Source organism: Thamnophis elegans, chromosome 4 (genome assembly GCF_009769535.1).
Source record: "Thamnophis elegans isolate rThaEle1 chromosome 4, rThaEle1.pri, whole genome shotgun sequence".
NCBI lineage: Eukaryota > Metazoa > Chordata > Lepidosauria > Squamata > Colubridae > Thamnophis > Thamnophis elegans.
In genome coordinates, this window is record NC_045544.1 from 76,044,041 (window position 1) to 76,067,950 (window position 23,910).

General features: G+C 36.3%; 1 pseudogene; it reads right to left on the reverse strand.

Moving 5' to 3' along the window:
* Positions 1 to 1,679: 1,679 nt before the first annotated feature.
* The window catches only part of LOC116508340, a 35,166-nt pseudogene continuing 12,935 nt past the window's right edge, over positions 1,680 to 23,910 (reverse strand).

Below are 23,910 nucleotides of genomic sequence, written 5' to 3' on the forward strand. Positions count from 1 at the left end.
TATGTGTGTGTGTGTATATGTATATATGTATGTATGTATGTGTATGTGTATATATATATGTATATATATGTATATATATATATATATATGTGTGTGTGTGTGTGTGTGTGTGTGTGTGTTTTATTTTTTTTATTTGTGCTGATAAATAAATAAAGGGAGACTAGTATAGATCTATTTCAAGCTATTTAGCTCTCATCAGCTAGCCATGCCCTTACTGGGATTTGAACCTGGGCTATACACACACACACACACACACACACACACACATATATATATATATACACATACATATATATTATACACACATACATACATACACAATACAATAGCAGAGTTGGAAGGGACCTTGGAGGTCTAGTCCAACCCCCTGCCTAGGCAGGAAACCCTATACCATTTCAGAAAAATGGCTATCCAACTTCTTAAAAACTTCCAGTGTTGGGGCATTCACAACTTCTGGAGGCAAGCTGTTCCACTGATTAATTGTTCTGTCAGGAAATTTCTCCTCAGTTCTAAGTTGCTTCTCTCCTTGATTAGTTTCCACCCATTGTTTCTTGTTCTACCATCAGGTGCCCTGGAGAATAGTTTGACTCCCTCTTCTTTGTGGCAACCCCTGAGATATTGGAACACTGCTATGTCTCCCCTAGTTCTTCTTTTCATTAAACTAGACAAACCCAGTTCCTGCAACCATTCTTCATGTTTTAGTCTCCAGTCCCCTAATCATCTTTGTTGCTCTTCTCTGAACTTTCTAGAATCTCCACATCTTTTCTATATTGTGGTGACCAAAACTGAATGCAGTATTCCAAGTGTGGCCTTACCAAGGCATTATAGTGGTATTAACACTTCACGTGATCTTGATTCTATCCTTCTATGCAGCCTAGAACTGTGTTGGCTTTTTGGCAGCTGCTGCACACTGCTGGCTCATATTTAAATGGCTGTCCACTAGGATCCAAGATCCCTCTCACAGTTACTACTATTGAGCAAGGTACCACCTATATTGTATCTGTGCATTTCATTTTTCTTGCCTAAATGTAGAACCTTACTTTTATAGATCCAAAAAAATCATGGCACTATTTCCAAGGCTTTACACGAGGTAGATTTTTTTTTGAGGCTTTGCTTTTCTTGACTGAAAAGTTTTGAGTGTTTATTAATATAGCTGAAGTGTTACATGGACATATAAGAGGGAAGCTGGTATCCACCATAGAAATACTTACAGTGCTTTCAATTGCCCACTACCCATCCACCCAAAGCAATTGTAGGCACATCTATGTAAGCAACCTACGGTAATTGATATGCAACCTGAACAGGGCTCCAAATCAGTTAACATTTTTCATGTCAGGCATAACTGTTTCTATTTCAAAATGCAGAATGACACCCATCCATTATTTCTGCTGGGTTATCTTTAAGAATCTCAACGAGGGAAAGTGAGGGAAATAAATTTCAAGATCTTTGTATTTCCTCTATGCTTTTCACAGACAAATGACAAAGTATTTTGTGTTTCCAATAAAGTATTACTTAAGTAATTGTCTTATTAGCCACCTTGCCAGACTCCATATAAATTTCAGTGCTAGAGTTGGGAAGTATATATATTTTATAAATGATATCTTGAGGAATTATTGAACTATCAAAGAGCTACTGACAATCCTAAACAGAACAGTTGACAGAGCAGCCAGGCACGAGGGTAATTTTATAATAATTTTAATGAACTTAAGACATAGCAATAAACATATAATCTATAATCATATTGAAGATTCTAGGATCAGGCTATAAAACATTTTCTGCAATATCTACATCTCTTTATCTTAATATACAGCTCATATAAAATTCTTTGCTCCATGTTTTCTCCCATACAAATGATGTCAGGGGGAAAATGTCTGCATCAAATCAAGTTATAAAAGCAAAACCTTAATACCATTAAAACCCACCAATTCAAGTAATCATAGAAAATTAAGAACTGCCTCAGTAAAAAATAAAAATGAGAGCAATTAAGTCTATCTTGGACATTATAAATTGAGTTGCACTTTGCATTATTTTTCAAGATCTTTTTTGTATTTTCTAGAAATATTTGTAATGACTAATATTTCGCAGTAAGATTTTTAAAAATGAATTGAGATGTTACGTTGAGCAAATATTAATGGAATAGTATAAATTGTTTTTGTTTATCATTGTATATATACCATGGTGGCCAGCAACAGAGAGGGGCCTGGAAATGGTCCTGAACTTTTTATACACACACAAGCCTGATCCTCATCTTTCTTTTTCTTTCTTTTCTGTCTCTGAATGTCTTCTGTCTGTCTGTAAATGCCAGACAAGGTAAAGGTTCCCATGGTCCTACAATTCTTTCATTAGACCTATCAAAGTTCTTGCAAAACTAATGTGTTGCTTTCACCACAGCTATGTCTTAACTAGAAACAGAATTTTACAGAATATAACCTCTCACAGATCAACAGTAAGATGAAAAGAAAAACAGGTACTATGGAATGAATGTTATTATCTAAAGTATTTATTCAAATTGAGCTTAATTGAACTTACCTTCAATTAAGACTGAAGTCCCATCATCTATCCCTACAAATGATCTTGTCTGAAGGTTCAGATCTGAATTAGCTGATCCACACAGAATTATTTTAAGGTTATGAATCTGATAATTAAGTATTTTCAGTTCCATGAGTTACTGGTAAATTCCACAGAATTAGCAAGATCACTGTTTTATTGCAATGACTTTCTAAAACATTTTTACATACACATACACAGTTCTATTACTATATTATGGGCAGAATAAAAGTTTAAATAATAATTAATAAAAATAAATATTAAAGCTCCTATAATATAGTAGGAGAGAAAAATTTCAATCAGAACCAAAATTACCTTATTAATTATGAAACATTATTGCTACTAACCAAAAGGGATGATTTCTTAATCAATCTATTTCTCTGAATTTTAAAAAATGAATTTCAATTTCTGAGATTGATGGAAATTTAAATGCCTTTAAATGCACATACTATGGTAAAAACGAACAATCTGAGCATGACATTCCATAATTGCTTCAATTAAACATTTTTCTTACTTGCACAATCCTTTCAATATCTTATTTTCTACAAAATGTAGAGAAATATAAATACAAATTAATGAAGAAAACAAGTTCCCAGTAGTTACAGTACAGAAAATTTATGTATTTATGCTCAGATTTATTCATCAGAATCCAGATTTCTGTCAAATTGTCTTGGAAACCTGAGCTTCTTATATTTTGAACTATTACTGTGAAAACTTAATGTTTGAGGGAGAAATCATATTTTTAGATGTTCATTACTTCAGTGGGTAAGTATAGGACTTCTGATGTGCATTTCTTCAGCTATTTTTGTTCAATTTAGTGATTTTCAAACAGTTGATTATTACCCACTTCTAAGAGTTTCTCAAGCATAGGTGTTTACCCTGTTGAATAGCAATAACATTGTTAACATGGAGAGTGATATGCATATAGCTTGATATTTTTTTCCAGCATGTAACACAGCATGTAGAGATTTAATACCAGCTATCATTATTTTGTAAAGTTCTCCCTCTCGCTCAAAACATTATACAGGATGAGCAATGCCACTGTACAGAACTTATTTTCTATAACAGAATTTTCCATAACACTCTCATGCAGCAAGCTCAATGCAAGAAAACAATAATGGTACAGTAAGAATAAGAGTTCAGTGTGACATGCCTCAAGTAAAGCCTGATCTTGTGCAATGTTCCAAAGTTAGAAGTTTAGATATCTGTTGCTTGAAACTGTGTGGCGTTAGCAACTCTGCCTATGTGTAGCTTGTCATTTGAGTAATCTCCATGAACATGGTTACACATTCTAAATGTATTTGCAATCTGGTCTAACACTTAAAATAAGGAGGGAAATCAGTTTGTCATGTTAATCCCTCCAGAACGTCGATGATGAGCCCTTCCCTCTTCACTTTCAACTATGAAAATCTGGAAGTTGAGCCTTCCTGCAGTTTTTCACTTTGGAAAATATGAATAGTGCCTTAAACCAGACCTTGGGGAATTAACACTTGCAACCACTTCAATAAAGGAGAAAGGTATAAGCAGCTGAAGCTGGCTATCAGAGGAGCAACATTTGCTTTCAGCTGTTCAAGTTGGTTGTGTGCACGATGGATGAAAGAGGAAAGGATTTCTCCACTTCATTTCATGTTTACCGGTAGTTACTTGAAAGTTAAGATCATATAAGGCTGAACCTACACAAAAGTATAATCTAAATTCCATGTGAGAAAATGTTATCTTGAAACATCTGTTTCAGGTCAACCACTAGCACAACTATTTTGAAATAAAGGGGGGGGCTAAAGAATTTTAAGCAGTTACATTTATTTTTGTTAAGATATTTGAAGCAAGGGTCCCTGCAAATTTTCAACATTCAGAAGACAAGGCAAAATTATCTGTAAAATCACTACTGTTACCCGAATAGACAGCAATAATTTATTTTGCATTGTTCTTGAAGTTTCTAAAATAATAAAGACTTTAGAACATTTTAAAATTGTCCCCAGTTATACAATTTCACACATTCTTCATTTGCATACAAAGGTAATCTCTTCCAATTATTAAATATAAGCTTATCCATTAAATGCAGAATCAAATCTCAGCCATGTTTTCAATACTAGTTGATTTAGGTTACTTGTAAATATTTAAACTACAATTCTGTTGACACCACAATCAACAATGTTGTGTAAATAATATTGATTGTGATGTCAATAGAATTGTAGTTTTAATGTTTACAAGCAACCTAAGGTAATGGTTCTGATTATACTTGATACTTTTGACTATTGAATACTTCCCATCTAGGATATTGTTCAATATATGCACTTTTCCAAGCAATGCTACTTTTTTGTAATCGATGAGCTGAGATTCTGCCCATATTGTATCCGATCACTTTCTCAAATATTTTGATATAGCACCAATTTCCGCCAACACTATTTTTTTTCTACATTGTCCATTTAAAAGTATTTCTTATTTACGAATTTTTCTAGTTGTTCTTATTGACCTTTCTATCTACAGTTACTGCTTATTATCCATACTTGTTTCTTTGCAACTATATTCATCCCTGGCTTATGGACTAAAAGATGATTATTTTCCTCTTGAAGCTTGCTTGCTTATAATATATAATAGAATGCGTAGGAATTCTGCTCAGAATCTTGGGAGACCTTAATCAGGATTATTTATTTTTAAAATGTATAAAGCCTCCCAACTCACAAATAATAAAAGCATACAATAAATAAAAAACACCCTTAAAACAAAAGCTAACTATACATAAATACAAACTATAAAATGGCTACCACACAGCAAAACAGGGAGACTCCCGCTCAACTGAACTTGAATGCATGGGGAGACAGCAAAATCTTAATGATTTATGTAAAGGTTAGTGAGTGGGGGTCTGTTATATATTGAGAAAGAGATTGCTAAAATAATCTGATCCAGAATAAGAGAAATTATGAGACCCGGTTTTATGTAATGAATGCAGTCCTGGACTGAGGACCTATAAAGCTCAATGCCTAGCCTTGAGCCAGTTGCCATTTCTTAATCTAATATACTTTATAGCCTTATTGTAAAAGTTACAAAAAGTTACTGAAGGGAGAAGAAAAGATTGTACCTTGGTAGAATAATCCTAGGGAATGTAATTATTTATTTTATTAGAATAACATTGTATATTAAACTTGCTTCTCAACCCCTTAAATCAAGAATGTCAAAACTGCACCCCAGATGCATGACATGCTGGCCACGCCCACCCCCGGTTTAGTGAAGGAGAAAAAAGTCATGATATGTGATGTGATGCCATGAGTTTGACACCCCTGCCTTAAACCATCAGCAGTATGCAACAAAACAGTGAAAGATGAACAGTTTTACATCCCTTTACTTACTTGCATTCCATGCTTAACAAGTTGACCTAGTATGTGGGGTGCAAGCCATAACATCTCATGTTGTAATTTTGTTTTGCTATCATTATTGCTACATTATAATAATTTGTAAATTATTTTGAATTTTGCTGGATTAAGCAGGATATATAAATATTTATTACATTAATACATTTTATATAGACATGTTCAACAACTGTACTATTAAACCAATAGAGCTGGCCATGTAATTCCTAATTACCTTGATACAAACAGACAATTACATCTTAGCTATATTTCTGACTTTATGCTATCCTACATGTGATAATTTCTATCATTATTACCATGTGCTATTTTGATCGCCCCAGGTTGCTAACTGGAAATCTAAATTCTTCTTGATCTTGAAATTAGAAAACCATTTATTCTCTTACTGCTTAGGCATAAAGCCAGCTAGAAGACTTTGGGCCAGTCATTCTCTCTTAGCTCTAGGAATAGGTCAATAAATCATTTTTCAAAAATGTTGCTGTGAAAACTACAAAGACTTATTCATGTAGGTACCAGGAGTCAAGACAAAAAGAAAGTTGTTAGTAAAGCACTAGATTTAGCAACACTTCATAATTTAGGGGATTATATATTCACAAGAAATGATTTCTAATATTGCTATTTTATTTCCACTGAAGTAATTTTTCTTGTATTTACAAAGTATTTCACATCTCCTATCCACACTGATCTTGTACGATGAACAAGTATATTTAAAATTCAAAGCAAGTTTACCTTTAAAGTTTTATTTTAAAATGGAAAGTATATAATTCTTTGCAATGTTTAAGCAAAGTTTTCTCTTAAGAAGCTGATCAGATGAATTTGAAAGATGAAAAACTTAAGGAAGATTTTCATCAGCTTTATTTCAACCACAGAATCCAAACACTACTTATAGAAGTAGACATAAAAAAGACACAGAAATAATATTTATCATATCGCAGATCTTCATAGGTTTATTTTAGATTTACAGATATAACCTTTTAGATAAATCCATGCAAACATCACTGCGTTTCTTGACAAGTTGTATAACTGAAAACCTTCACACAACAGTATTTTTGTAGCTCGGATTCATTCAGGCATGTAATGTCTGGTTATATGATGGAAATCCAATCCAGAGAGCAAAATTCAGATCTTCCATTTCTTCTGAGTTAGGCAACTGCTAAACAATTTAACACAAACAGTTACTGTACCACAATGTAGTAAAATAAATGTGATTTTTAAATCATGCAAGTGACCTCAATATGCAGAGTCCAATTGATGGGCCACAGCCTTACCAAAGATTTTCTTTCTCCAAAAGTGAGTTGATAGATATTTCTCCTTTGCTCAGTGAGATGGCATCCACACAGGATTTTATACAATATGGCATCACAGTCTTGATTACAGGTGTAGTTCAACAAGATAACAAGTAAAAAATGCAGAACAATCTTCTGCATGATGAAAAATGCAGAACACTTTTCATGCATTTTACATTTTGTGCAATGAAACATATAAAACGTTTCAAAGAAACTTTCTGCTTAAATGGTTCAGCAAGAGCCTTCTTTTTTCTCAAGTCCTGAACAACTGTCCTTGCGTCCGTGTTGCACTTGGAATGTTATTTACAAAAGCTGTATAAATCAGAAACCATAAAAAGTCAAAGAAAATGTAAAAAGTAGTCACAGTTTTATAGAAATAATAATTAAAAAAAAACCAAACCATAGCCGAAACACATACTACGGATGAGAAATCCATTTTTAATGGCTGGAAGTCCAAGACTGAAAAAGAAATATTTTACATAATCAGATATATACAATACAGTTTACATTTTAGTCAGAAGTATAGATATTTTTTGGCAAAAGACTATTGCAAAGTATAAATTTTCAACTTATTAAGCTAAATATAATATTTACAAAATTTTAAAAATTGCTGCTTAAAACTTGGAACAATTTTGTCTGTACTTACCAGGTGTTCTGCAGATTTGTCAGTTTCTTCTGAAGCCAACTTATTTTCAACTTCACATTTATCCTCATTCTTTCTTCCTCTGTCTTTGTTAGTTATCTATGGATGTCTGCATCTGATTCTTGAGACTGTACAATTCACTGTCACCTGAACCCCCCCACTTCTCCAGATTCCTTTAGTTTTGGAAAGATGGATTCCATGCATGTCCAATTTGGTTTTGTACATTTTCCCCACCACAGCTCCACAACAGCTTATCAGGCGTGTCTCCTTTGCTACTATATAAGGGTTGGGGCATGGAAACAGAAGGCATATCCTGCAATTGAGCAAGAGGCATGCTTACTTCTGCTATGTCACCCTTTGATGCAGGAGATACCACATGTGGAATAATTGCATCTGAAACCACTGAGCAAAATTTCTCCTCTTGATCATCAGGGGTAAATGAAACAAAATTAATTATTTCGGATTCAATCACTGGTTCGTCAGTGTCCAACTCGCTCATTTTGCTGGACTCTAAACAAATAGGTGCAACCATTTCTAACTTTGGACTGTCTGCATTGTCCTCGTTTAAAATTTCAGTTGGCAGAATATCCACCACTTCATGTTCCACTGTAATATTTCCCAGAGTGAAATCAATGGTTTCTAATTCCAAATTTGGTTTCAGTCTGGGAGAATCCATAGCCTTTGTTTCATCAAATTTTGGAGAGACTCCTTCATTTTCTAAATCCAGAGAAAAAGTAGTAGACTGTTCAAAACTAAGTTCTGGATATGTATTGTTTAGGTCAAAATTATCAGCTGTTGGGGTATTCAATACTTCAGTATTCAAATCTGTGAAGGAAAGGGTCACCTCTCCAAGATGCCCAATACTGATTTCTGTTGGAAGAGGATCTAGTGATTCTTGGCTCATTTCTGGCTGAAGTGTTGGAAAATTAGCACTTTCTGTTTCCATAGTTCTTCTTCCTTCGGTGCCACTTAATTCCAAATCAGAAGCAGATGATTTTTGTTGTCATGTTTTAGAAACATGAATTCCACATAATTAGGTTTAATTTCATTTGTAGAAGAAATACTATCCAACACTTCTGTTTTTACCACTTGGAGTTCCTTGCTTTCACAGCTTAATGGGAATGGATCGTTTGTTCATGATTCTCTTCTGTGGTACATATTGTTGTTTAAATTAACAAAATTCTCGTTTGTAATATCTTCAGATTCTAGAACGTTAACTATACTGAAATCCTCACCATCCTTAACTGAGAACCATTAAAATCCTCTTGTTCATTGTTTGTACAGAAAGAGTTTAATTCACTTTGTTTAGCTCTGAATCTGAATACTGGACCTTTGAAGGCTGAGGACTTGTCCCCACTATTAGTGTCTTGTTTTAGATCAATTGATAATTCTTTAGAATAACTGTCATTTTGCACAGAATCAGATATAGTTTCTGGAAGATTGTTAGAGAGTTCTGAGATTTGTGTGTCGGATCGATCATTAGAAATGTCATGTTCTGCTGTCCTCAAGACTGACAGATGGCTCAGTAAAGCTATCCAAAGGAAGAGGGCTCATTTTTTCTATCTCCACAGCTAACTCACTTTTCTCAGGTTTAGATGATTTCTTGTTAAATTCAGATGGAACAGGAATTCCACTTCTTCCTCATTATGGAATGGATAAGAGGTACTTCTTGCTAAATCATCTGCGTCTGACAAGGTAGATTGTATATCTAAAAAGGAGACTTTTTCTAGGTCCCTCTCAACACTGGTTTTGATTTCAATAATTTCATCAGTTGTCATCATTTTCTCATCTTTTACTTCCCCTGTTTCTGGGTTCTTAGCCGAGGAAGTATACACACTGCAAAGCGATTCCTCTGAAAAAGGATTACAACTTGGCTTGGAATTTACCTGTAGACTTGTAATTTTTCTCCTTCTCGGTAGGATTCAATTTTCCTTTTTCTGAAAGTGCAGAGTTCACTAGCTTGCTCTCAGCTGGATTCCTCCCACTATTGTTGTAAAAAATGTCATATAGATCTTTAGCATTGCCTGCAGCCAGAGAAGAGTTATTTTTCTTTAATTTTTTAATATGCTCCCCAAAAACAGCTCGAGGGTGGCAAGGGGCGAGGACACATGGCATTTCCAATATATTCTTATCATCCTCCGATACACCGGGTGCCATATCATCTGCCAGGATAACCAGTTGTTTTGGTGGCGGAGGGGTTGAGGGGCAAATACTGTTGGTGGTGCCTGCGGTACAGATCGTGACAGTGGTGGTGCTGGAGGCAGTGACAGTTGAGGAGGGCGCTTATGTGGCCTCTCAAGAGTTTGCTCTTTTGTTTTGTCATGTGTGAGACCTCTTGTTCTTTCACCATTGCTGCAAGCTCCCGGCCTTTGCCTGAGCTTTTGCCACCACCTCGGCATGCTCTTGGGCCTTTGTTACATTGTATGTTCCACAGACTTTGTCTCACTTTCATGCTTGCCTTCCTCTGCTTCTTCCTTTGTATCTTTTATATCCTCCTGTGATCCCTTTAAACTACTACTTCTCCCCCAAATGCTTTTGATATAATATCTGGTGCCAAAACAATGTCTGGATTCCCCTCTTTGACAACCGGCAGAGGTTTGGCAGAGGTACCAGAAGATTTTATAGACAAAAAGTATTTAGGGGTGCTGGCTTGCTTACTGTTGTAACCGCAGTCTTCCTTAGAACCATCACTGGGATTGGTAAATTGGGGCGGATTTTGGTTTGTGATGAAGTTGAAACAACTGGTGTCCAGGGGCTTGTATGTGGAATGACGGTTTTTCCAGATAATTTAATTGCAATGGGCTTTGAATTTTGCTTTCCAGATTGGACTTACTTCTTTACCTTCCTCGGGGCTCTCTTCTCTTAAAACAGTTATATCTTTCCCCTGGGTTTTTCATCCTCCTCACTCTTTCTCCAACTGAATTTTCCAAAAGTGGTTAGTTTGACTCCTTTCATATTCCTCTTTTCTTTCTTCCTTCTTCTCCATTTCTTTGTCATCTTTCTTCAAATTACGTTTTAATCCCACATTTTTCACCATTAGAGATTTCTTTCCTTTTACTAATTTCACATTCATTATTCCCATCTCCTAGTTCTTCGATATTCTTTGTTCTTCTTTCTTTGCTGTTTTTGTTGTCTTGTCATCTTTTTCCTCTTTTGTTTTTCACAGAGTTTCCGTCTCAGTCTGCGTTCAGTTTCCTGAATCACAGACAATCCTGCCTGATGATCCAGATTCCGCCTTTCTTCATAGAGAGGATTCTCATCCACATGTTTCTGTGGGATGAAAGGAAACATTTCAGCACTTAATGCATCAATTATCTACTGGAATTAGTCTGGATTTTTAATTTATTCTCTTTCTTATTCCACTACCTGATGAATTAATTGTATTTACTGAGAAAGAGGCGGGAGAGATGACAGAATTTATATTTAACTAGCACAAGTCAAACATTAAAAACTTTCTGAATTTCTACTAAGTTAAGAATATTGAGATGGTATTTCTAACAAAATGAAAAGACAAATTGCCAGACAGCAAAATAAATATTAAAAAGTGAATAAGCCACATTCAAAAGTTATGCTTTATATTAAATCATATTTCTGAATCTCAGCACAGTTTGCACTTGTAGGCAATAATTCCCTAAGAGAATACCATGCCCCACCTATACCTAGAGATGGCAAAGATGGTTTTGTCCCACCTTGCCATTAACAGAAGTCAAGAGGAACAAAATAGCTTTTTAAAGATGGCACTAATTATGATATGCACTAATGAATTATACGAAACTAATATTCTGGACACTAACCTTATATTTCTCATTATGTAGATGACTTTTGACATGTTGTTCTGCTGATATCTGGTCTCCAAAGAATTCACTGCAGAGTTGGCAGTAATATCCAGTGACTGGGATAAGAAATTCAGAACCTAAAATGCCCCCCCGCAAGATTCAATCACAAAATTGATTAAAAAATAATGTAATTTTAGCAAGCACAAAGCAGCAATTAAAATATTATCAGAAAATATACTGTGGATCCTAAACACAATTCCTGTTAGAATAATCTGATCTGACATTTTAAATAAAAACCTATTTTTGTCCATCATTCCTTATTACAGTTATTTCAACCAGTATAGAGATCAAATATAAATTTCTTTTCCACTACTATTTACTTCTGAAGTAAAGCATTAATCAAGAAAAAAAAATTCTTAAAAATTAGAAAAAAATCTAGAGTCGCCAGAATCTTGAGATGGGCAACAACTAAGTTTGATAAATAAATAAATAAATAACAATCAAAATTGCACACTGCTTGACATTTACATTGGCCCTGTGACTGTGTTTTGAGCAACTAAAGGTAAGATAGGCAGCATACCTTTGGCTGGAAAAGGTATTTTGTCAATTCGTTTTGTGACTTCCTGCTTTGCTTCATTTGAGTCTTTGTTGCCCAGGGTCTGTTATATGGATCCAGGGTCTATTTGCACAATGACAAAAACATATAGACTGATACATGATAAAGAGGCTTGGTCAAAGTTAAGATTAGTCAAAAAGAAATTGATATCAGCAGCATACAGTACGTGGAAGAATTGCTATTCCTCTCTCCACTATAACTTACTAAAATGAAGTATGAAAAGTTAAAACATATCAGTATGTGTGTACTCTATCATCTCACAGACTGCAATCAAATCAAACATCTTGAATCTCCAAGGTCCTATGCAAGGATCCTTTATGTAGACTCAGCTCAGCATTCAATACCATCATTCCAGATATTCTTCTCACTAAACTAGTTTAGCTAGCTGTGCCTGACCACATTTGTAAGTGGATCACAAGCTTTCAAACAGATTGGAAGCAGCAGGTAAGCTAGGCAAAATCACATCAGATACCTGCACAATTAGTACAGGTACCCTCCAGGACTGTGTGCTCTCTCCATTACTCTTTTCTCTCTATACCATGACTGCATCTCAAAGGATCCCTCTGCGATTGGTCCTCATTTGGGATGATGATGAATCTGCATACAGACGGGAAGTTGAACAACTAGCCCTATGGTGCAATCGGAACAATCTTGAACTGAATATACACAAACTGTTGAATAATAGATTTTAGGAGAAGCCCTCCTATTCTACCACCACTTGCAATACTAGACTACACAGTTTTGATAGTAAAGACCAAGGCCTTGACAAGCAGAAGACCATCCCAGCTGAAAAGGGGGGTTGTGAAAGCTCCATTTTCACTGGCAGAGAGTTGCAGGAGACAAAACAGAGCTCGTGAGCCCCTGTTCACTGGCAGAGCACTTGGGCTACCACAGGCATCGACACTACAGATGTCCCCAACACCGATGTGGCCCTCAATGAATCAAGTTTGACGCACCTGGTAAGACCTTCAAGTTTCTAGGTTCTATAATATCTCAGGACTTAAAATCCTGAGTTACTTGGGTCAAGCCCATGGCTGTCATGGAAGCCATGAACTCCTGCGCCCCATCCGAGTGCTCGACGAGCGAAGGCAAGTTGAAATCCCCCAGCACCATAAGCCTGGGGAACTCTACTGCCAGCTCGGCTACTGACTCGAGGAGCGAGGGGAGAGCTGCGGCAAACGCTGTTGGGAGGCAGGTACATTAGCAGCAAGCCCACTTGACCCCCAGGGTCCAACCTCACCAGCAAGGACTCACACCCGACAAGCTCCGGAGCAGGGATCCTACGAGGAACTAAAGACTCTCGGATAACCACGGCCACGGATTATAACTTGTTGCTTGTATGTACACTGAGAGCTTATACATCGGAAACAATTCCTTGTGTCTGTCCAATCACACCTGGCCAATAAAGAATTCTATTCTATTCTAAAATGGCAGCTTTTTTTTTTGCTTATGGTAGAGACACTATAGAACAGGGGAATCAAACTCACAGCCAACGTGCTGGATCTGGCCTATGGGATGCTTAGATCTGGCCTGCAGGGCTGCCATGGAAACAACAAAGAACCAGGCTGCAGTGGCTCTGCCAGCAAAAACGGGGTCCCAAACTCTGTTTTCAGCTGTGATGGCCTCCTGCAACCTTCTGCCAGCAAAACAGAGATTGGGAGCCTATTTTCGCTGGCAGAGCACTCGAGCCACCACAGGCACCCCTGACACAAGTGAAATCAAGACGGCCACACACACCCTGCCCACACACACCCTGCCCCCCAAGGGGTCAAACACAACCCTGATGCAGCTTTCAATGAAATTGAATTTGACACCCCTGCTATAGAATATACTACATAAGTGAATTTATTCCCAAGTGCATCGGTCAAAAAACAAGATATTTCACATATCACATTAGATGCCACAAAGCTTCCGTTTCCATAAGAGTTTAGGCTTTAGTGACATAGTATATTGATAATATAAAGTCCAATACTGACTGCTATGCAAGTCAAATTTAAATAAATATAACAAATTTGGTAAATAAACAAGCCAACAAACTTTTAAAGGCATACTTAATTGGCATGGGACTCTGCCATTAAATTATATATAGCTTATATACATTATTGACAAATTGATGAGTGGACACATACCTGTCTATGTTTCTTATTATGCATATGTGTGAAGAAATCAAACATAGTTCCACAGGTAGTATTGCAATCTTTACACCAATGGTTCCCTGTATCATAGTAGTCATAAACACTGGTCTCTTGGGTTGGCTGTGAAGAAGATTCCATAGACTTTGGACTCTTTCCCTTGAATCTGTCACTATTAGTTCTTGATTCCTACATTAAAGAAAACATCTATAAGGTATATAATAAGAGAGTTCCTTAAAACCAGCCTTTAATAAATATTATGCACGTGTGCGCGCGCACACACACACACATATATACACACTTTGTTCTATGTGTGTTTAAGAGATAGAGAGACCAATTGCAATATAGATCACATACTGGTCAAGCCAATGAAAATTTCATTGAGCTGGAATTATCTCTTTCTCAGGCCTAGGCAATGGCAAAACCATTTCTGCAATGTTACAAACAAATCTGCAGGGAATTGTCCAGGCAGTCAACATGGACTCAAAGGCACAGCATGTGTGCGCACACACACACAGACTACACTCTTAAAAATAGATGGCAAAGAATGCCCTTTCTTTCATACAGGCTATAATAAGTTAGCATCAGTTCCTAGCATTTACCTTGATTAGATCAGACGTTTTCTCCTGAGTCCTTGCATTTTCTGAAGAGTCTTTACTTTCTGAAGATAGTTTCCGGGATTTCTCAAAGTATTAATCCCCAGGATCTGGGCTACCTTGTCAAGTTCAGATTGTTTCTTCTCTGCAGCATCGGCATTCATCTTCAGCTGAGCTATTTCCTTCGCAATGTTGTCTTGTAGTCGGTTGATTTCTATTAGCAAGGGGTCTTTATGTCCATCCTTCTCCCTCCGTTTCTCCGCAGCAATTCCCCTGAACCAAACAAATTAGTTGAATACAAAAGGGAAGAAAATTATGTTCACAAATGCAAAATGATTGTAATCATGTTATTAAATATCATGGCTCACCAGAATGTCACCAGGGGTGCACCACTGAGTCTAAAGCAAGCTAGTTGCCTATACTCATATTTGATGCACCTAATAAATTCTGGGATGCATATAATAAAAGGAAGCAAACCCATTTAATCCATCTGACTATATAATATCAAACTCTATTTAAAAATATCCCAGGAAAAATGGGGCATGAGAAGAAACAGTACCTTGTTGTTTTTGAAAGTCTGTTTAATTCAGCTCTGAGATAATGTAGTTTTTTTTGCCGTGCTTCTTGTTCAGCTTTCAACTTCTCAATTTCCTCTACTACCTAAAAAGCGTTGAAGAAAAAATCGTATAAACCACTATCTGTCTTTAGCAAAAGGTTAAAACAACATTGAAAAATCAGTGTGGTACGGTACATTGCACCTTGAATTCAAGTGATTTGAATAATCACTGTCCAAGTAATCATTGAAATAATTGTGGAATTTAGCTTTTATCAGAGATAGCATCTCTTTTGTTATATGTTGCATCTGTGTTTGATTTTTCAGTGAAGGGTCACCAATCAAAGTTCTTTAGCATTAACTATCTTCTGCTGGGAAACACCGTGGCATATAAGTAAATTTTAAGTAAGTCACAAGTCATGTAGGATAAAGTGCATTTAAACCTATTGAAATTAATGAACTGAATATCTGCAATCATGTTTGGAATCAATCAATTCCAACACAGTACAAATATTTTAAAGCATTTTAAAATGTGTATTAAATAACTCAATGTATTATATTTGAGTTATAATTTACAATTTGTAAATGGTTTTCTTTACTACTGAATGAAAAACAAGCAACAATATAAGGACATATAATACAGCGTCATTTTTCACTATGAATTTAATTCATTTAAAACCCATCTTCACGTTTAGTTTGGTCCTTAGCTAGTATTTGTTAATTTAATGTTAATATTTATCATTTTAATGTTTTAATGTCTTATATTGTTATTTTCATCATGTAGTAAGCTGCCCAGATTCATTTGATAACAAGATGGGTAGTGTATACATTTAATAAATAAATTGGCATATTTCCAAGATTATGATCTAGTCCAGCGATCCCCTTTGCAGCTTGGTGGTCTAATTGGGCCACATGAATGGTGGGCTCGTACACACATGCGAACACGCACAGCTCGAGTTGCACAAGTTGAGCTATGCATGCCTGCACATGCTAGCCTGGCTCTCAATAGGCCACGGCCCAGTAATGGGCCACAGCCTAGGGCTTGGGGACTTCTGATCTAGTCTGTTTCATTCTAAAATACTACCGTATTTTTCGGAGTATAAAACACACCGGAGTTAAGACACACCAAGGTTTTGAAGAGGCAATTTTTTAAAAAAAGTAGGTAGGTAGATAGAGGGAGGAAAGAGGGAAAGACAGTAGGTAGGTAGGGAGAGAGAGAGTAGATAGGTATGTAGATAGGTAGATAGAGGAATAGAGAGAGAGAGAGAAATACAGTAGGTAGGTAAGAGAGTGAGTAGATAGGTAGATAGAGGGGAAGAGAGAGAGAAATACAGTAGGTAGTAGGGAGAAAGAGAAAGTAGGTAGGTAGGTAGGTAGATGGATAGAGAGAAATACAGTAGGTAGGTAGGTAGGGGGAGAGAGTAGGTAGTAGATGTTTCCAGGTGTATTTATCCATGTGCTGGAGATGGAAATCACTGACAACCTGCAGCACCTAAGTCTTGTTTCTGCTGGCACAGCACTTGATCAATGTAATTCTCATCAATCACTCTAACTAAAGAGCTTTCCGAAAGGGGGGGGAAAGTTTTTGCACTCTGCAAACCTCCCCAAAAATGGCCTTTTTTTCAAATAAAAGGCATGAATAGCCTTGGGGGAGCTTGCAGAGTGCTGGGGGGGGGGGGGATGAGCAAAAAACGGTCCATTTTTCGTGAAAATGGGCCCATTTTTTGTCAAACAAAATTACATGCATAGCCTTATGGAGGCTTATAGAGTGCTGCTGGGGGAGGGGGCAAAAATGGCCCATTTTTTACTCATTTCTGCCCTCCCCAGCCCCCAGGAGCTCTCTGAAAGCTCCATAAGGCTATGCACCACCATTTTGTGAAAGGGGTGGGGCTTTGGGAGGCAAAAAAATGCTGTATTCGATTTATAAGACGCACCCAGATTTTCAGCCTCTTTTTTGAGAGAGAAAAGGTGCGTCTTATATACTCCGAAAAATACAGTAATTATCCTTGAAATCAGGATCTAAAACATTTTTAGCTCAAAATATTTCAAGGTTGAAATAAAATATTCTTTTGACACACAGCAAAATATTCTGTTTATCCCTACAATAAAAGAAAAAACTGCAAGTTTCTGGTCACAAAAGCAATCTTAAACGAACTATTCGTTCATGATATGGAATATCTTGAGTATCTCAAGCTCAAACAGAACATATTTTTATAAGTCACTTAAAACATGTTTGAGTTTTATTTCTCAGAAAACACAAATAACCTGACCATTCCAATAGAATAGTTCAAGTGACGCTATTTTGCTCCAGGTTCAAAATAGTATTTGTTTCTCATATTATGGATATTCCTATTAGAAACATATTTATGAAGTTTATTTACCAAACCAAGTTTACAGAGCTTACATAGGAATTACAATATAATTAAAATATTAAATGCAATTTGATCAATTTAATTTAAATTCGAGCATAAGCACCTACATTTTATTGAGTTTGGCAGTGCTGGTTATTTTCTGGAAGTCAAAAATTTACTTGCTTCCAGAACACCATCCTTATCTCAAGGGTAAGATATTCCAAATAAGTAAGGCTATTGCAGAGAATGCTCATTATTGCACCCCTTTCCGCCATATCTGCTGGTAGCTGGAAACTCTTAGCAGCCCTTACTAGATGTTTGTGTAGGACAGATAGAACTATCGAGGAAAGAAATTCCCTAAGATAGCAAGGCACTAAGCAATATAGGTCTATATTAGAAGAGACCAACATTCTATTCAGAAACCTACTGATAGCCAGTGCAGTTCTCACAGCAGAGATTAAATATGGCAGGATCATGACAACTATCCAATATGTCTGCTACTGTGTTCAGGAGCAGCTTAGATTTTCAAATGGTCTTCAAGTAACCATAAGATAAGCAAAGTTCAAAAAGAAAATTTAATGAAATTGAAAAATATACACAGATGTTCATCATTTTAGGCCTTTGAATTATATATTAAAATAGATATATTTTAAAAGTACCACCTTTTGTTTCCTAGAAGCTCGGTTTTTTTCATCAGATATTCTTTCCGTGGAACCTCTTATGAAGGTCGAGAGAACGGAGAATGTAATTTTGAATAAGGATCTACTGTGGGGATTTGCACAAGCACAGAATCATCTCTTTTGCTATTAGAAGTCCCTTTGGCTGTGGAAACTGTCTCAATAACTCTAAGATTGGGCCGTGTTGGATTTGGTGGTACCGTTAGTGTGACAAGCCCATGCATATCTGTAAGCCCAGGGTCAGTCTGCTGAGCATACATGGGCCAGCCTGAAGCTGCAAGCCATGTAGTGTCCATACGCATCATAGCCAGGAGGGGCCATTGTAGGAGAAGGATAGTTTTGCGGTAATGGTGGTGTAGGAAAAGGTGAAAAGCTTGAAAGTCTGTATTGGGGAACAGAGGTGGGGGTAGGTGACATATTAGGAAGAGATGGTGGAGCTGATGGAATTAGAGACATTGGAGGAACAGATTGCTCAACTGTGTCAACAGGATTATCTCGTCCTAACATTTTGCTTGTATTGTGGTCAGATTTTGTAGATAATGGATAAGGAACAGTAGGTGAGAGAGTGTGCTTCTGGTTTGATTCTGGAGAATAAGTTTCACTGCGATTGCGACGCCTCTCCCACATTTCTGCTTTGGAAGAAGCTCCTGAATAACGATCAGGTGAATGAGATGACTTTTTCCATGAAGACGTTCCTGAGTACGAGCAGCAAGTTTACCTTTCGGCCACTCCAATGTCAAGACCAATAGTTTAAGCAAATCATGAATCTTCTCATACTCTGGTCTGGATTCATCTAATGGTTCTGAATTTACAGATGGAGGTGGAGAACCTACTTTTTGGTTACTGATTCCTTCCCATCATCATGTTAGTTTTTGAGTAGATGGAGAGCTGGTATTACAATCCTCCTCCTCCTCATCATCATCATCATCACCATAAAGAAATTTCTCTTCATCCTCAAGATCATCAGGAAACTTTTTTTTCTTCCGTATTATCTGCCATTGCCCCCAAAATGCCCAGAATACGTGAAAAGCCACTTCCATCCTGGCTAGCTCTTTCATGAGGAAGCAGGAAATCACCAGGTCGGATGTGGGGATTGGTGAGTGGGTGGTGGGTGTGGGTGGTCAACGACTCTGATGTTGACTCATGAGGCTCTGTTTGTTTTAGAAAATTTTCAGAGTTTTGTTCAGCAGGAAGTGTACTTTGATGTGGACCAGAAAATGGTCTCCAGTCAGGCTCACGGCCTTGAGTTCCTTACTGTAGACTCTGCAACTGCACTTTGTTGAATTGTTTGAGGAAATTCTCTACCTCCAATGAAAAAGGAGCAACACTACTACGCTGGGGCAAAGAAGAATGATTTGAAAGAAGTGGGGGCTCTTTAATAGAAGAAGAACTGCTAGAAAAGACTTCAGGCTAAAAAAGAAAAAAAATTATCATTTGTTACTGCATTCCAGAATTAATGTAATCATAGTCCATTTCATAAGACAACATCTTCATATAGTTGGATTATAGTCAATAGTTTAAAACCCAAACAGGAAATTATCAAAAGAGAATGAGAGTGAAAAACACATACTGGTAAATATTTCAAAATATTATGTGGTCACAGTACTTTATAGATATTGCACAATTATATCTGAGTCTATATCTAAAGTCACAACATTTATTTCTTTGATAAAAATGCTCAGAGAGCTACAAAAAGTGGTAAGTATCAGATGAACAATGGTAACATGCTCTAATGCAGTCCAATATATTTTGCAATGTGGTGCTGCTAAGAATAAAACTAATAATACAACAAAAATAGTGGCAGTTTGACTGTCTTGGTAATAATCATCCCTCTCCCATTAAGGACAAGTGAAACGATTGACTTGCCCTCAATCATACTTACACAAAACCAATTTAATTGGTTTGGTGATCCTCATGCTTATACCTTGATTCCTGATTATTTGGGATCCCCCACCCAATAATTACCTTGGCTTCAACAACATCATGGCTTCAAAATCTAAGGGAGTGGTTTGAACAAAACTCAACAGTACTTTTCGTGCGCTGTTGATAAAAAAAGGATTGCCATGATCGCCAATGTCCGATGACAGATACGGCACAAGAAGAACAATAATTAAAAAGGAAAAAAGCTTGTTCGAAAGGAATAGCAAAAGAGGAACGTAGTGACTAAGAAGAAGTGAAAATGTTAAAAGGCTGCTTTGAGGAATTACACTTCCAAAGACATTTTAATACTAAATTTGCATTTCAAAATCAAAACTTAAGACAGTTGCAAAAAAGACTTAGCATATTAATACTTGCTAAGATAGATTGGGCCCCACTTCGACACTCTTTCACCAGACTCTGAAGACATGGTTCTGCCAATGGGCCTGGGGACTCCAGAATGATATGGAGCGCATTAAGTGGCTCATTTGATCACTGTTGCCAAGGGGAAGGGATTATTGCTTTTTATATTGTTTTTTTTTGCATTGGGATTTTATCCTTGTAAACCACTCAGAGTCACTGAGAATGAATTGGGCAGCCATATAAATTTTCATAAATAAATAAATAAAAATTATATCTACTATTTTTTATTTTGTTCTCTAAAAATTAAGACACAATATTTAGATTTTACATATGTCCATGACTATAAGTAAGGTACATTTTTTTGGGGAGAGTTTTATGTCTGTTATAGAATAAACAGACCCTCAATTAATAATTAACATTATTTAATTTGGCTTACCCAGGTAGTCCTTGATTTATAACCGATCATTTAACAACTGTTCAAAATCAGGACCTTGGGGAAAAAAGTGGCTAACTACCTGTAATCACAATTCTGACTGCTGTACCTTCCCCGGAGTCACATGATCACAATTCAGGTTCTTGGCAAGTGGTCACATGATTGCTAATTGCAACTTTTTGTTTTTGTCAATTCTGGGGAAAAAACACCCATTAGGGAAGCTGTATTCACTTAATATCTATGTGATTCGTTTATAGCCATATGATTTGTTCAGCAAATGCTTTAATTTACTTAATCACCACCATAAAAATTGTCATAAAATCAGGTCCAACGTGACTTACAACCATGAGTTACAATGGAAATTCCAGTCCCAATTGTGGTTGTAAGTCAAGGACTACATGTACTTTTTTTTTTCAAATATGCCACCTAAAATTAACATCAAATTTAATCTTCTTTCTCTGTTGTACCTTATCAAGGAGCCTGTGGATTCTGCCTAAAATAGATTAATTTAAATATTTTATAATTTTAAAAAACAAAATCAATCTGAAACCAACACAATATCAGGAGTTCTTGAACAGCCTATGTCTATAATCTCCTTCATTGTAGAAGATAGAAAATGTTTGTCCCACAATCACAACCCTTGAATCAGAATTTGTTAGATACTTCTATATTCTAGATAATGCAGACCAACTTAGAAAGCCAGAAGAAAGGTGATTCTCAGTGCATTTTTTATGAAAGTGAATAACTAAACAAGTGAATTCAAGGGGAAATGTCTTCACACTTCCAAAACTTTTATTACAATGGGAAGAAAGCTTCCAAGAAATTAACCACTTGCAATATATCTAATGTAGAGTCATGAAAGTTAATCAAACTGATTAATCTAGAACAAATTATGACATACTGAGATATATGTTATTTAAAATGTGTTACATTTGTTATTGTTTTATTTTGTTTTTGTTAGCCATATTCTTCAAATTGGAAGCCATATAGAATGAATGAATGATGAATGATGAATGAATGAATGAATGATCATGAACAGGTGACTCATAGGAGGATTCCACCATATAGAAAAACCAGATAGGCTCTTTGGAAAAAATTATCTGTCTTAATTTGTAGTAATTCGGTCCCTACAAAGTGTAACTTCCACTTCTTTAAAACTTATCAGATCATGCTGAAAGACTACCTTTAAAGAAGCTTTTTCAAGGAAGCCCAACCATTTAACTGCTATCTCTCTGCTGTGCTAATAGGAAGAACATGGCTTTCTTGGCTGCCATTCTTATATCCATAAATTCATACTCAAGTTTCTGGATAATTTCTGGATGACAATATAGGTCTGGAAGAAAACCTAAGGGAATAGAAAACTTTCTATTCGCCACTTTCTTCCTGTCTTCACCATGACCTAACTATTTTAGGATATCCTGCAAGACTAAAGCAGTCAATACAGTATTTTCTTCCCAATTTTCTCCTTCTACTATGGTACTTTCTTTCACAGCCTTGACACTCTGATCTGAAGGCTAATAGAAATCACTAATCAGTTCACCACCTAAGCCTGATTAACCACAACTTTATGTTAAAAACTAACATTTGTGTATAGACATTTGCTCTTCGTATGTCTAATAACCTAAATTTGTTTATTGCAGGGCCCAGAGGGAAACCAATCAAAATTCTGGACTGCACATACTAATACCGGTATATATTTAGTTTCCTATTTATTAAGTGAATTGATGTACGTGTTAGTAAATTAATTATATAAAATTACATGAATCTATAGATAAGATTCATTTCATTAGAATATACGACAATTGCCTTAATGTTTTTTCTTTCATTTGCATATAAAATTAAATATTTTTTGCAAAATATATAATCTGACATCCTAGTTTTATTTAAACAGGCTGACATCTGTTCAGCCCCCTCCAAAGGTGAAAACCGGGATGTAATACTTAATGCGACAGAATAAGAAAATATAACATGGGCCATTCTATGAAGATCTATAATGAAAATAGGGTACCATATAACGTGCTGCTCCTCCATCATTCTGTAGCAGATAGCACCAAATTGGGGAGTCACATAGAAAGCCCATGAGGGATCCTTGGGGCTCTCTAAGCTTGCTTGTTTTCTTGCGGTCACTAGCACTGATGTTACCTAGTATGGTAATTGAAAGTCTGCAAGAAAACAAGCAAGCTCAGAGAGCACCAAGGACCCCTTATTTTAAACCAGAGCTACATATATTCTCCTTTATTGATAGAAAGCCCAACTCTGTATTTTCAGAATATCAACATAAAAAAGCTCCAACATCCAGTTAGTTAATAAATAGCCAGGGTTAAAGTTAAAAAGAAAAAATGGGAAGTAGATCAGAAAACAAAGGAAACATAACACACACGAAGGCCAGTTTCCCCTCTCTCCACTGTAGAAAATGGACCTTCACAGTAAATCCAGTATTATATTTCCAACAGTGAAGAAGGGCAGCCTATAGTGGACATACCAAAATAATTTCACTGTGCAGGAATATGCAGAATGCAATCAGACACAACCTATCCTCTGAAAGATACGTTTGCCAAAGAAAACAGAAATTTGAATATTCAGTTTGCAATGTCTCAGGAAACAAAAATCATGTGCATGTGTCTGCTTGGAAGCCATCAGTAGAGAATGCAGATG